Raw genomic sequence first — 12,036 nt, forward strand, 5'->3', positions numbered from 1 at the left:
CCAGGCAGGAGCCCTCCCGGACATTAGCGGGGGAAGGACGAGGGCAGCAGCTCAAAGATGAGGGAACACTGGTAGAGAAACACCCGACAGGTTCCTGACCGTCCAGCTAAGTGTTCCGTGGGAGGTAAGCAAGGTTATTGGGAAGCCAGGGTGGCCTGGAGAGACGCACTGCTGACAGCGGTGTTACTGGGGGGCTGGGAAGCTACTGTCGGGGCCGGTGGACTCACAGATAATCCGCGGAATTGTTCCAGCAATGTATTCAAGGCACAGTCATGGCGTTCTGCCAAGGTCTGGAATCCGTCCATAAGACCTGGGAGTAACTCCCTGTGTCTCCCAATGGTGGCTCCTTGGGAGGAGATGGTGTTGCGGAGTTGGTCTAAGTCTACTGCGTCAGTCATGGCCAGGTCGTACAATCGGACCTCAGGAGAAGACCCAGATGCAGACAGTTCGAAGCAACAAAGTTTATTACAAAAACAGGTGGCAGGCAAACAACAGGTCAAGGGCAGGCAGAGGTCAGTAATCCAGAGCAGAGTCTGAAGGTATAGAACAGCAGGCTCAGGGTCAGGGCAGGCAGAGGTCAGTAATCCAGGGCAGTGTCACAGGGTACGGAATAGCAGGCATGCTCAGGGTCGGGGCAGGCAGAATGGTCAAAACTGGGAAAGCTAGAAAACAAGGACAAGAGAGAAAAACAGGAGTACAGGAAAAATGCCAGTAGGCTTGACGAGACAAGACGAACTGGCAACAGACAAACAGAAAACACAGGTATAAGTGCACAGGGGATAATGGGGAAATGGGTGACACCTGGAGGGGGTGGAGGCAAGCACAAGACAGGTGAAACAGATCAGGGTGTGACAATGACAGCTTTGCACACTCTTGGCATTCTCTCAACCAGCTTCATGATGTAGTCACCTGGAATGCATTTCAATTAACAGGTGTGCATTGTTAAAAGTTCATTTGTGGAATTTCTTTCCTTCTTAATGCTTTTGAGCCAATCAGTTGTGTCGTGACAAGGTAGGGGTGGTATACAGAAGATGGCCTTAAGCAAAGAGATAGTCATAAGCAAAGGGAAATGACAGTCCATCATTACTTTAAGACATGAAGATCAGTCAATCCGGAAAATGTCAATAACTTTGAAAATTTCTTCCACTTGCAGTCCCAAAAACCATCAAGCACTATGATGAAACTGGCTCTCATGAGGACCGCCACAGGAAAGGAAGACCCAGAGTTACCGCTGCTGCAGAGGATAAGTTTATTCGAGTTAACTGCACCTCAGATTGCAACCCACATAATGCTTTACAGAGTTCAAATATCTCAACATCTCAACTTCAACTGTTCAGAAGAGACTGTGTGTATCAGGCCTTCGTGGTCGAAATCCTGCAAAGAAACCACTACTAAAGGATACCAAAAATAAGAAGAGACTTGCTTGGGCCAAGAAACACGAGCAGTGGACATTTAAACCGATGGAAATTTTCCTTTGGTATGATGAGTCCAAATTTGAGCCTTTTAATTCCAACTGCCGTGTCTTTGTGAGATGCAAAGTAGGTGAACGGATGATTTCCGCATTTGTGGTTCCCAACGTGAAGCATGGAGGAGGAGGTGTGATGGTGTGGGTTGCTTTGCTGGTGACACTGTCTGTGATTTATTTAACCAGCATTCTGGCATTCTGCAGCGATATGCCATCCCATCTGGTTTGCGCTAAATAAGACTATAATTCGTTTTTCAACAGGACAATGACCCAAAACACACCACCAGGCTGTGTAAGGGCTATTTGACCAAGGAGAGCGATGAAGGGCTGCATCAGATGACCTGGCCTCCACAATCACCAGACCTCAACCCAATTGAGATGGTTTGGGATGAGTTGGACCGCAGAGTGTAGGAAAAGCAGGCAACAAAGTGATCAGCATATGTGGGAACTCTTTCAAGACTGTTGGAAAAGCATTCCTCATGAAGCTGTTTGAGAGAATGCCAAGAGTGTGCAAAGCTGTCAACAAGTCATTTTGTCATTTAATTTTTTTCCCCCTTTTCATATCCAATTGTTTTAGTAGTTACTATCTTGTCTCATCACTACAACTCCTGTACAGACTCAGGAGAGACAAAGGTCGAAAGCCATGCGTCCTCTGAAACACAACCGCACTGCTTCTTAACACAGCACACATCCAACCCGGAAGCCAGCCGCACCAATGTGTCGGAGGAAACACCGTGCACCTGGCGACCTGGTTAGCATGCACTGCGCCCGGCACAGGAGTCGCTAGTGCATGATGAGACATGATATCCCTGCCCAAACCCGGACGACACTAGGCCAATTGTACATCGCCCCATGGAACTCACGGTCACAGCCGGCTGCGACAGAGCCTGGGCTCAAACCCAGAATCTCTGGTGGCACAGTTAGCACTGCAATGCAGTGCCTTAGACCACTGCGCCACCCGGGAGGCCATAGGGTGGCTACTTTGAAGAGTCTAAAATATATTTTGATTTCTTTAATAGTTTTGATGACCTACAATGTAGAAAATAGTTTAAAAAATAAAGAAAAACCCTTGAATGAGTAGGTGTGTCCAAACTTTTGACTGGTACTGTATATTTTAGAGGCTATTTATACAGACAATTGGTGTAAAACCTGTATAAACTGTATTTACAATTATTTGACAATATTTTATGTTGACAATAATTCTATTACACCATTTCTGATATATCCCATGTCTTACTTTAATTTTCCTGCAGGTATGTTTTGAGTCAAATCTGGATTATATGCCTCTATTGCCATTCGTTCCAATTAGAGTGGTTTGCATTTCGCCCTGACTAATATGGCTGCCATTTTTCTACCGTTCTGGAACTTTGAGGGTTTATGAAACCCCTCTAGTAATTTAATAGGATCTCTATGGTAACACCGCCCTCTAGTGTTTAAGAGAGTGACTACAGCGGGAAGTCTTCTAAGGGACAGTGAAATATATACCTTTTACATTTAGCAGACACTCTTATCGAGAGCAGCTTACATAAGTCAGTGCATTCATTTTTGTATTTTTTTGTACTGGTCCCCCGTGGGAATCGAAACCCACAAACCTGGTGTTGAAAGTGCCATGCTCTACCAACTGAGCCACAAATAACATGCTTTCCCTGGCTCACAATTCATAAACTTATTTCATCAACAGAGTTGATTGGAGAGGCAGGGCGAGAGCTGTCCATCCCTTGCATGGCTCCACAGAACTTCCAGAACTTTTTCCTCACCTGGACCTTCACTAGAACCAATGATAACTCCAAGGTCATCCTCAGCTATGTCAGCCAAACCAGACGGACCTCCAACCTTTGGGAGGGCCGGGTTGAACTGGAGCAGGACCGAGTTTTGATGGGAGATGGATCCCTCCTTCTTCACAACCCAGAGAGTCAGGAACACACTGGAACCTACACCTGTACATTCTCAGGCTTCCAGAGCAGACACATGGTTCAAACCCAGGTCGCCATCAGGTCAACATCACGGCGGTCGTTGACAGGTACACAATTATACCTTTAAATGATTTACACCCTATGTGCTTATTATGCATGCAAGGTTATTGATGCTAAGTGTTCACATCTTTCCATAATGCTGAATTTTTAACACATTTACATTGTCCAAACGTCTAGACAATATGCCAAATGCTGAAGACCAGGTTGGGCGTACAGGGGAAAGTCACTCCAAGATGTGGGTTATTGCTGTAATAGTTGCAGTGGTTGCACTAGTAACAACAGCTATACTACTGTATAGAAAACAAAGAGGTAAGTATAAAGACAGGTCTTGACCCGGGCCTGCAGTGGGAGTATATCAGCGTATCAAAGAGATGTCTGCTATCCTACTGTTCAATCTACTATAACTAATGTGATGGAATACCTGAGAGTAAATTAATCACTTCTGAACACCATGCATTCTGTACTCATACTCACATGGCAATGAAGGAAGTAATGACTCATATGATTTATGAACTCCCTAGCCAACCAAGGGAAGGCTGATAGGACCACTCTGGAGGACACAGAGATGCAGCCAATGAAAACTAGTAAGTGTAGGTCTATTTTAGTAGTTGTCAGGACTCGTCATTATATGGCCTTTGTCCTATTATAATCCAATCCAGAAATCTTACACTATATATACAAAAGTATGTGGACACCCCTTCAAATTAGTGGATTTGGCTATTTCAGCCACAACCGTTGCTGACAGGTGTTTATAAAATCAAGCACAAATCCATGCAATCTCCATAGAAAATATTGGCAGTGGAATGGCCCATACTGAAGAGCTCAGTGACTTTCAACGTGGCACCTAAATAGGATGCCACATTTCCAACAAGTCAGTTTGTCAAATTTCTGCCCTGCTAGAACTGCCCCGGTCAACTGTAAGTGCTGTTATTGTGAAGTGGAAACACCTAGGTGCAACAACGGTTCAGCCGCGAAGTGGTAGGCCACACATGCTCACAGAATGGGACCGCCAAGTGCGGAAGTGTGTAGTGCATAAAAATCATCTCTCCTCGGTTGCAACATTCACTACGGAGTTCCAAACTGCCTCTGGAAATAACTGTTCGTCAGGAGTGGTGCACAGCTTGCCACCATTGGACTCTGGAGCAGTGGAAATGTGTTCTCTGGAGTAATTAATCACGCTTCACCATCTGGCAGTCCGACGGACAAAACTTGGTTTGGCAGATGCCAGGAGAATGCAACCTGCCCCAATGCATAGTGGCAACTGTAAAGTTTGGTGGAGGAGGAATAATGGGCAGTGGCTGTTTTCATGGTTTGGGCCTTAGTTCCAGTGAAGGGAAAATATTAATGCTACAGCATATGCTAGACGATTTTGTGTTTCCAACTTTGTGGCAATAGTTTGGAGAAGGCCCTTTCCTGTTTCCTCATCACAATGCCCCCGTGCACTAAGCGAGGTCCATACAGAAATGGTTTGTCGAGATCGATGTGGAAGAACTTGACTGGCCTGCACAGAACCCTGACTTCAACTCCATCGAACACATTTGGGATGAATTGTAAAGCCGACTCCGAGTCAGGCCTAATCGCCTGACCTCACTAATGCTCTTGTGGCTGAATGGAAGCAAGTCCCCGGAGCAATGTTCCAACATCTAGGGGAAAGCCTTCCCAGAACAGTGGAGGCTATTATAGCAGCAAATGGGGGACCAACTCCATATTAATGCCCATGATTTTGGAATAAGATGTCCGATGACCAGGTGTCCACATACTTATGGCCATGTAGTGTATCTGATTTTATCCCATTCTGCAAGGCCAAAACAAAAGTGACTTGTGTAGCCTTCAGCCCAGATACCTTTAGCCTTAACAACATTCATAAAACTTAAACTTTTCTATCATTTGAATGAATTTATCTGTTATAGTAAAGTTCTTATTTATTCATGTTTGGTTGAAGTACACTGAAAGGAAATACTGCTGGCTTTAGAGTTATTTTTTCATTGGCTAATACCTATTGCCCTGCCTTACTAATTGGCCTTTCCATTTCTCCCTCACAGTTAAAACATCTGATGATTTGCCAATGGATGACTGCCAGCTGACAGCAGGACAAAACAACGGCCATACATAGCTCTGACTGACAAGACGTACTAGATGACAGTCATACTGTTCCTAATCACAGACCTGACATCATCAATCAACCATGCATTTGTAGCTTGACTGATAGTTAGAAAATGTGCCCATGGACAACAACCCACATGTTTTGCTCAAGGGGGGAAATTATATCATTGGAGAGTACTGTTCTACAGTGGAGCACATCTGTGTTCTAAACAACTGAATAACTGTACCGTCTTCATAATTTACATTAAAGTTTTGAATTAAGTATTCATTGTAGCAGTCATCTGTGAGTGTCTGAACAGTTGTCAACTCTGAGATACCCTTCTAAGGCATCTAGCTAGCTACAGCAGGCTACCGAGACAGAAATAGACATTGCCATGCTGTTCGTAATGGAGCGTAACATTTTCGTCCTGAATTTGAGCTTTCGTTTTAACAACATGACCACACAACTTTGGAATTCTATATAGGACAAAATGTGTGTTGCAGGCATATTTTGATATTTAAGATTGTGAAAATGTTGTACAGTTATTCCCTCTTAGAAAAAACGGTTCCAAAAGGGTTCTTCAGCTGTCCCCATAGGAGAACACTTTTTGGTTCCTGGTAGAACCCTATTTTTGGGTTCCATGTAGAACCCTCTGTGGAAAGGGTTCTACATGGAACCAAAAGGGTTCTAACCTGGAACCCTAAAGGGTTCTACCTAGAAGCAAAAATAGTTATTCAAAGGGTTATTCTATGGGAACAGCCGAAGAACCCCTTTAGGTTCTAGATAGCACCTTTTTTTTCTAAGAGTGTACACCTAGATGTGTGAGTAGAAGTATACTAGTAGGTAAGAATACTACAAATTTTGATTATCAGAAATGTTTGATTGCAATTATATAACATTATCCTCTGGAATCTAAACTTCTATTAAAGAATATGTAGGCATTATTTTTTTGAAGGCCATGTCTTGTCTCTCTGGTGACCTGTCTCTACCCTGAGGACTGTGTGCTGCCATGTAGCTTCAAACTAAATGAAGACAAGGTGATTCATTGGTACAGACAGCAAACACCCGTCCATAGCTACTACGATGACATTGACTAGTTGCAATTTCAGACTGAACATTTCAGTGGAAATACATCTTTGTTTAAAGACCAGCCTTTTCATGTAAATAAATCAGTCCTACTCAGGAGTGTAGATGTTTCAGATGAGGGTATATACACTACCGTTCAAAAGTTTGGGGTCACTTAGAAATGTTCTTGTTTTTGAAAGAAAAGCCAATTATTTTGCCCATTAAAAAAACATAAAATTGATCAGAAATGCAGTATAGACATTGTTAAAGTGGTAAATGACTATTGTAGTTGGAAACAGCAGATATTTAATGGAATATCTAACACTACTGTTCAAAAGTTTGGGGTCACTTAGAAATTCCCTTGTTTTTGAAAGAAAAGCACATTTTTTGTTCATTAAAATATCATAAAATTGATCAGAAATGCAGTGTAGACATGGTTAATGTTATAACTGACTAATGTAGCTGGAAACGGCAGATTTTTTAATGGAATATCTACATAGGCATACAGAGGCCCATTATCAGCAACCATCACTCCTGTGTTCCAATGGAAAGTTGTGTTAGCTAATCCAAGTTTATAATTTTAAAAGGCTAATTGATCATTAGAAAACTCTTTTGCAATTATGTTAGCACAGCTGAAAACTGTTGTGCTGATTAAAGAGGCAATAAAACTGGCATTCTTTAGAGTATCTGGAGCATCAGCATTTGTGGGTTCGATTACAGGCTCAAAATGGCCAACAACAAAAAAACTTTTCTGAAGCTCATCAATCTATTCTTGTTCTGAGAAATGAAGGCTATTCCATGCGAGAAATTGCCAAGAAACTGAAGATCTCGTACAACGCTGTGTACTACTACCTTCACAGAACAGCGCAAACTGGCTTTAACCAGAATAGAAAGAGGGGTGTGAGGCCCCGGTGCACAACTGAGCAAGAGGACAAGTACATTAGAGTGCCTAGTTTGAGAAACAGACACCTCTCAAGTCCTCAACTGGCAGCTTCATTAAATAAACAAAAAAAGAAACGTTCTCTCACTGCCAACTGCATTTATTTTCATCATAAACTTAACAAGTTCCACAGACATGTGACGAACAGAAATGGAATAATGTGTCCCTGAACAAAGGGGGATGTCAAAATCAAAAGTATCAGTCAGTATCTGGTGTGGCCACCAGCTGCATTATTTACTGCAGTGCATCTCCTCCTCATGGACTGCACCAGATTTGCCAGTTCTTGCTGTGAGATGTTACCACACTCTTCCACCAAGGCACCTGCAAGTTCCTGGAAATTTCTGGGGGGAATGGCCCTAGCCTTCATCCTCTGATCCAACAGGTCCCAGACGTGCTCAATGTGATTGAGGTCCGGGCTCTTCGCTGGCCATGACAGAACACTGACATTCCTGTCTTGCAGGAAATCATGCACAGAACGAGCAGTATAGCTGGTGGCATTGTCATGCTGGAGGGTCATGTCAGGATGAGCTTGCAGGAAGGGTAACACATGAGGGAGGAGGATGTCTTCCTTGTAATGCACAGCGTTGAGATTGTCTGCAATGACAACAAGCTCAGTCTGATGATGCTGTGACACACCGCCCCAGGCCATGATGGACCCTCCACCTCCAAATCGATCCCGCTCCAGAGTACATACAGGCCTCGGTGGGACGCTCATTCCTTCAACAATAAACGCGAATCTGACCATCACCCCTGGTGAGACAAAACCGCGACTCGTCAGTGAAGAGCCCTTTTTGCCAGTCCTGTCTGGTCCAGCGATGGTGGGTTTGTGCCCATAGGCAACGTTGTTGCCGGTGATGTCTGGTGAGGATCTGCCTAACAGGCCTACAAGCCCTCAGTCCAGCCTCTCTCAGCCTGTCTGAGCACTGATGGAGGGATTGTGCATTCCTGGTGTAACTCGGGCAGTTGTTGTTGCCATCCTGTACCTGTCCCGCAGGTGTGATGTTCGGATGTACCAATCCTGTGCAGGTGTTGTTACACGTGGTCTGCCACTGCGAGGACGATAAGCTGTCCGCCCTGTCTCCCTGTCTTCGGCGTCTCACAGCACGGGCATTGTAATTTATTGCCCTGGCCACATTTGCAGTCCTCATGCCTCCTTGCAGCATGCCTAAGGCACGTTCACGCAGATGAGCAGGGACACTGGGCATCTTTCTTTTGGTGTTTTCAATGTCAGTAGAAAGGCCTTAGTTTTCATAACTGTGACCTTAATTGCCTACCGTCTGTAAGCTGTTAGTGTCTTAACAACCGTTCCACAGGTGCATGTTAATTCATTGTTTATGGTTCATTGAACAAGCATGGGAAACTGTGTTTAAACACTTTACAATGAAGATCTGTGAAGTTATTTGGATTTTTAAGAATTACCTTTGAAAAAGGGACATTTCTTTTTGTGTAGTACCCGCAAAACACCAGTCTCAACGTCAACAGTGAAGAGGCGACTCCGGGATGCTGGCCTTCTAGGCAGAGTTGCAAAGAAAAAACGATATCTCAGACTGGCCAATAAAAAGAAAAAGATTAAGATGGGCAAAAGAAAACAGACACTGGACAGGTTAATCTAAGTTTGAGGTGTTCGGATCACAAAGAAGAACATTCGTGAGACGCAGATTTTTTTTTATGATGCTGGAGGAGTGCTTGACGACCTCTGTCAAGCATGGTGGAGGCAATGTGGTGGTCTGGGGGGGGGGGGGGGGGGTTTGGTGGTGGTAAAGTGGGACATTTGTACAGGGTAAAAGGTATCTTGAAGAAGGAAGACTATCACTCCATTTTGCAATGCCATGACATATCCTGTGTACGGTGCTTATTTGGAGCCAATTTCTTCCTACAACAGGACAATGACCCAAAGCACAGCTCCAAACTATGCAATAACTATTTAGGGAAGAAGCAGTCAGCTGGTATTGTGTCTAGAATGGAGTGGCCAGCACAGTCACCGGATCTCAACCCTATTGAGCTGTTGTGGGAGCAGCTTGACCGTATGATACGTAAGAAGCGCCCATCAAACCAATCCAACTTGTGGGAGGTGCTTCAGGAAGCATGGGGTGAAATCTCTTCAGATTACCTCAACAAACTGACAACTAGAATAGGCTGTAATTGCTGCAAATGGAGGATTCTATGACGAAAGAAAAGTTTGAAGGACACAATTGTTATTTCAATTAAAAATCATTATTTATAACCTTGTCAACGTCTTGACTATATTTCCTATTAATTTTGCAACTTTTTTCATGTATGTTTGCATGGAAAACAAGGACATTTCTAAGTGACCCCAAACGTTTGAAAGGTATTCTATGTGTACCTTGTTTTAGAACCTGCTCTCTGCTCCATAAACCCTCCAAACAGCCAGCTGAAATGGCCTATTTTACACCAGTTCCATATGTAACATACATGTTACACCAGTACCATTATGGGTAACCAGGATGTTGTGGATGTTATTAAGGTTGAAGGTTAGTTGCTGCTGTTACTGTGTGAAACATGTCTGAAGTAAGTAGTGCTTTGTTTTATCATGCTTGTAGAAACACTTTTTATTTTAGAAAATTCAACAGAGAACACTTTTTTCTTAATCTCAGAACATCTATCCTGCCTCTCAGGTGGCATGGACCACAGAACCATGATCTGCCCCAAAAACACTACAGAACAAAAACACCATCAAAACCCTTGACTCCAAAGGTCTGTACACATTGGAGAGCAGAGTGAGGATCCTGGGTAATGTCTCTGACTACCCCTACTTCTGTTTGGTCATCTTTGCAGACAAGGCCCAGGTGTGGAGCACCTCCATAAAGCAGACAGGTATTCTGATCCTTCACCCATTTATCCACCATAACAATATTAAGACTCCAAAGGTTGGACAAAACCAGCCTGTGACACTTTGGGTGAATGTGTCTCTATTTCAGAGGAATGTATTGGAGTGGCAGGCTAAGTGCTGTCCATCCCCTGCATTACTCCACATAACCTCCAGAACTTCTCCCTCACGTGGACCTTCACCAGAACCAATGAACCTACGACAGCAGAACCAGACTGACCTCTAACTTCTGGGAGGGCTGGACTGGAGCAGGACCAGGTTCTGATGTGAAATGGAGCCCTCCTTCTTAACAACCCAGAGAGTCAGGAACACACAGGACATTCTCAGGCTTCCAGAGCAGACACATGGTTCAAACCCAGGTCACCATCACAGCCAGATGAGCCACTGCAGGTAATATAGGATGAATATTAAAAGTACAATTACCATGATATTTCCAATTACTGGTGTAACATGCTGTGAATGATTCCTGCAATGTCAGCAGTCTGTGGCAGTGCTTATGGTACCATATATATTAATGCAAATAAATAATATATTTTTGTACTTTGCCTTATGTGGTGTGATTTCACATGGAGGAATTCACAATTTGGGAAAGAGGTTAAATGCCAGCAACCTTTTTTAAAAGGTAAACAAAGGCCAGACACACACTTACTCTCAGGCAGTTTTTATGGCACACGCTGCATGGTTGATTGGTCTGTGAACTCAATTACTGTAGCCTGGTTTAATGGAGTAGTGTGTAATGTGTACTGAAGCAGACAGTGGTTTGGGAGGTGCACTGTAAAAAAGGACACCTTAGGTCAACCTAAAAAAAAAAATGGTTCAACTGGTTACAAGTTAGGTTTTCTCTATAAAACAAAAACAAATATATGATTCAATGTCAACTGTTATATTTGATTATTAATAAACATATATTTCAAGTTGTAACCTATTTAATTAATAAATAACAAATACAAACAACTATTTCATGTAAATACAACCCGTTCTTTAATCTTGTTCCAAGTCACTTTTTACTTAGGAATTACCGATCCAGATTTCTTCAACTGGGTTACAAGCAATTGAATCAATTCCCTGTAAATTAAGAAATAACATTTTGTTCAATATCTTAAAATAATGTTTTCAAACATATTCTTTAAAGAAGACTTTCAAATTTTGTAATCACAATATAATAACTAAGCATTGCTGCCTTAATACAGAAACCTTATCTGACTCTCTAATGTCACATGCGTTACCAGTGGTGATTTTAGCATGTAAATCTTAGTGGGGCAAATGCATTATTTATTTATTTTTTGTATGCCAGCAAAGCCACAACATAAAGCAACCCTATACAAAACATGAATTGCACTATAACGGTCACAAACGTTGCCCACAAACTGATAGCGCTAAATAAACTTTCCCAACAGCAGAGCTTTCTTTCCAGCACAATGGAGTGAATCCTTACCACCGCTACGCCTGGCTATCAGCAGAGCCTTGTCTGGCAGTGAAACAGTTCATTCAGCCTCATTTACTGCCTTTTTTAAAAAAACATAGCTGATATGACTGATTTGCATAAACAAATGTGGTTTCTACTGATAATTGAGATGTACAAACTATGGCATAAGGGAAAGATGAGTGGATAAGAGGCAATCCGTAATTTCGATTAGGACATTAAACAGCGAGCTAAGATGG

General features: G+C 43.0%; 1 pseudogene; it reads left to right on the forward strand.

Annotated features, from left to right (window-relative positions):
- The first annotated feature begins 10,046 nt into the window (after positions 1-10,046).
- On the forward strand, positions 10,047-10,889 carry LOC139419247 (uncharacterized; annotated as a pseudogene).
- The last annotated feature ends 1,147 nt before the right edge of the window (positions 10,890-12,036 follow it).

The sequence above is a fragment of the Oncorhynchus clarkii genome, chromosome 10, assembly GCF_045791955.1.
Source record: "Oncorhynchus clarkii lewisi isolate Uvic-CL-2024 chromosome 10, UVic_Ocla_1.0, whole genome shotgun sequence".
In the NCBI taxonomy this organism is placed as follows: Eukaryota; Metazoa; Chordata; class Actinopteri; order Salmoniformes; family Salmonidae; genus Oncorhynchus; species Oncorhynchus clarkii.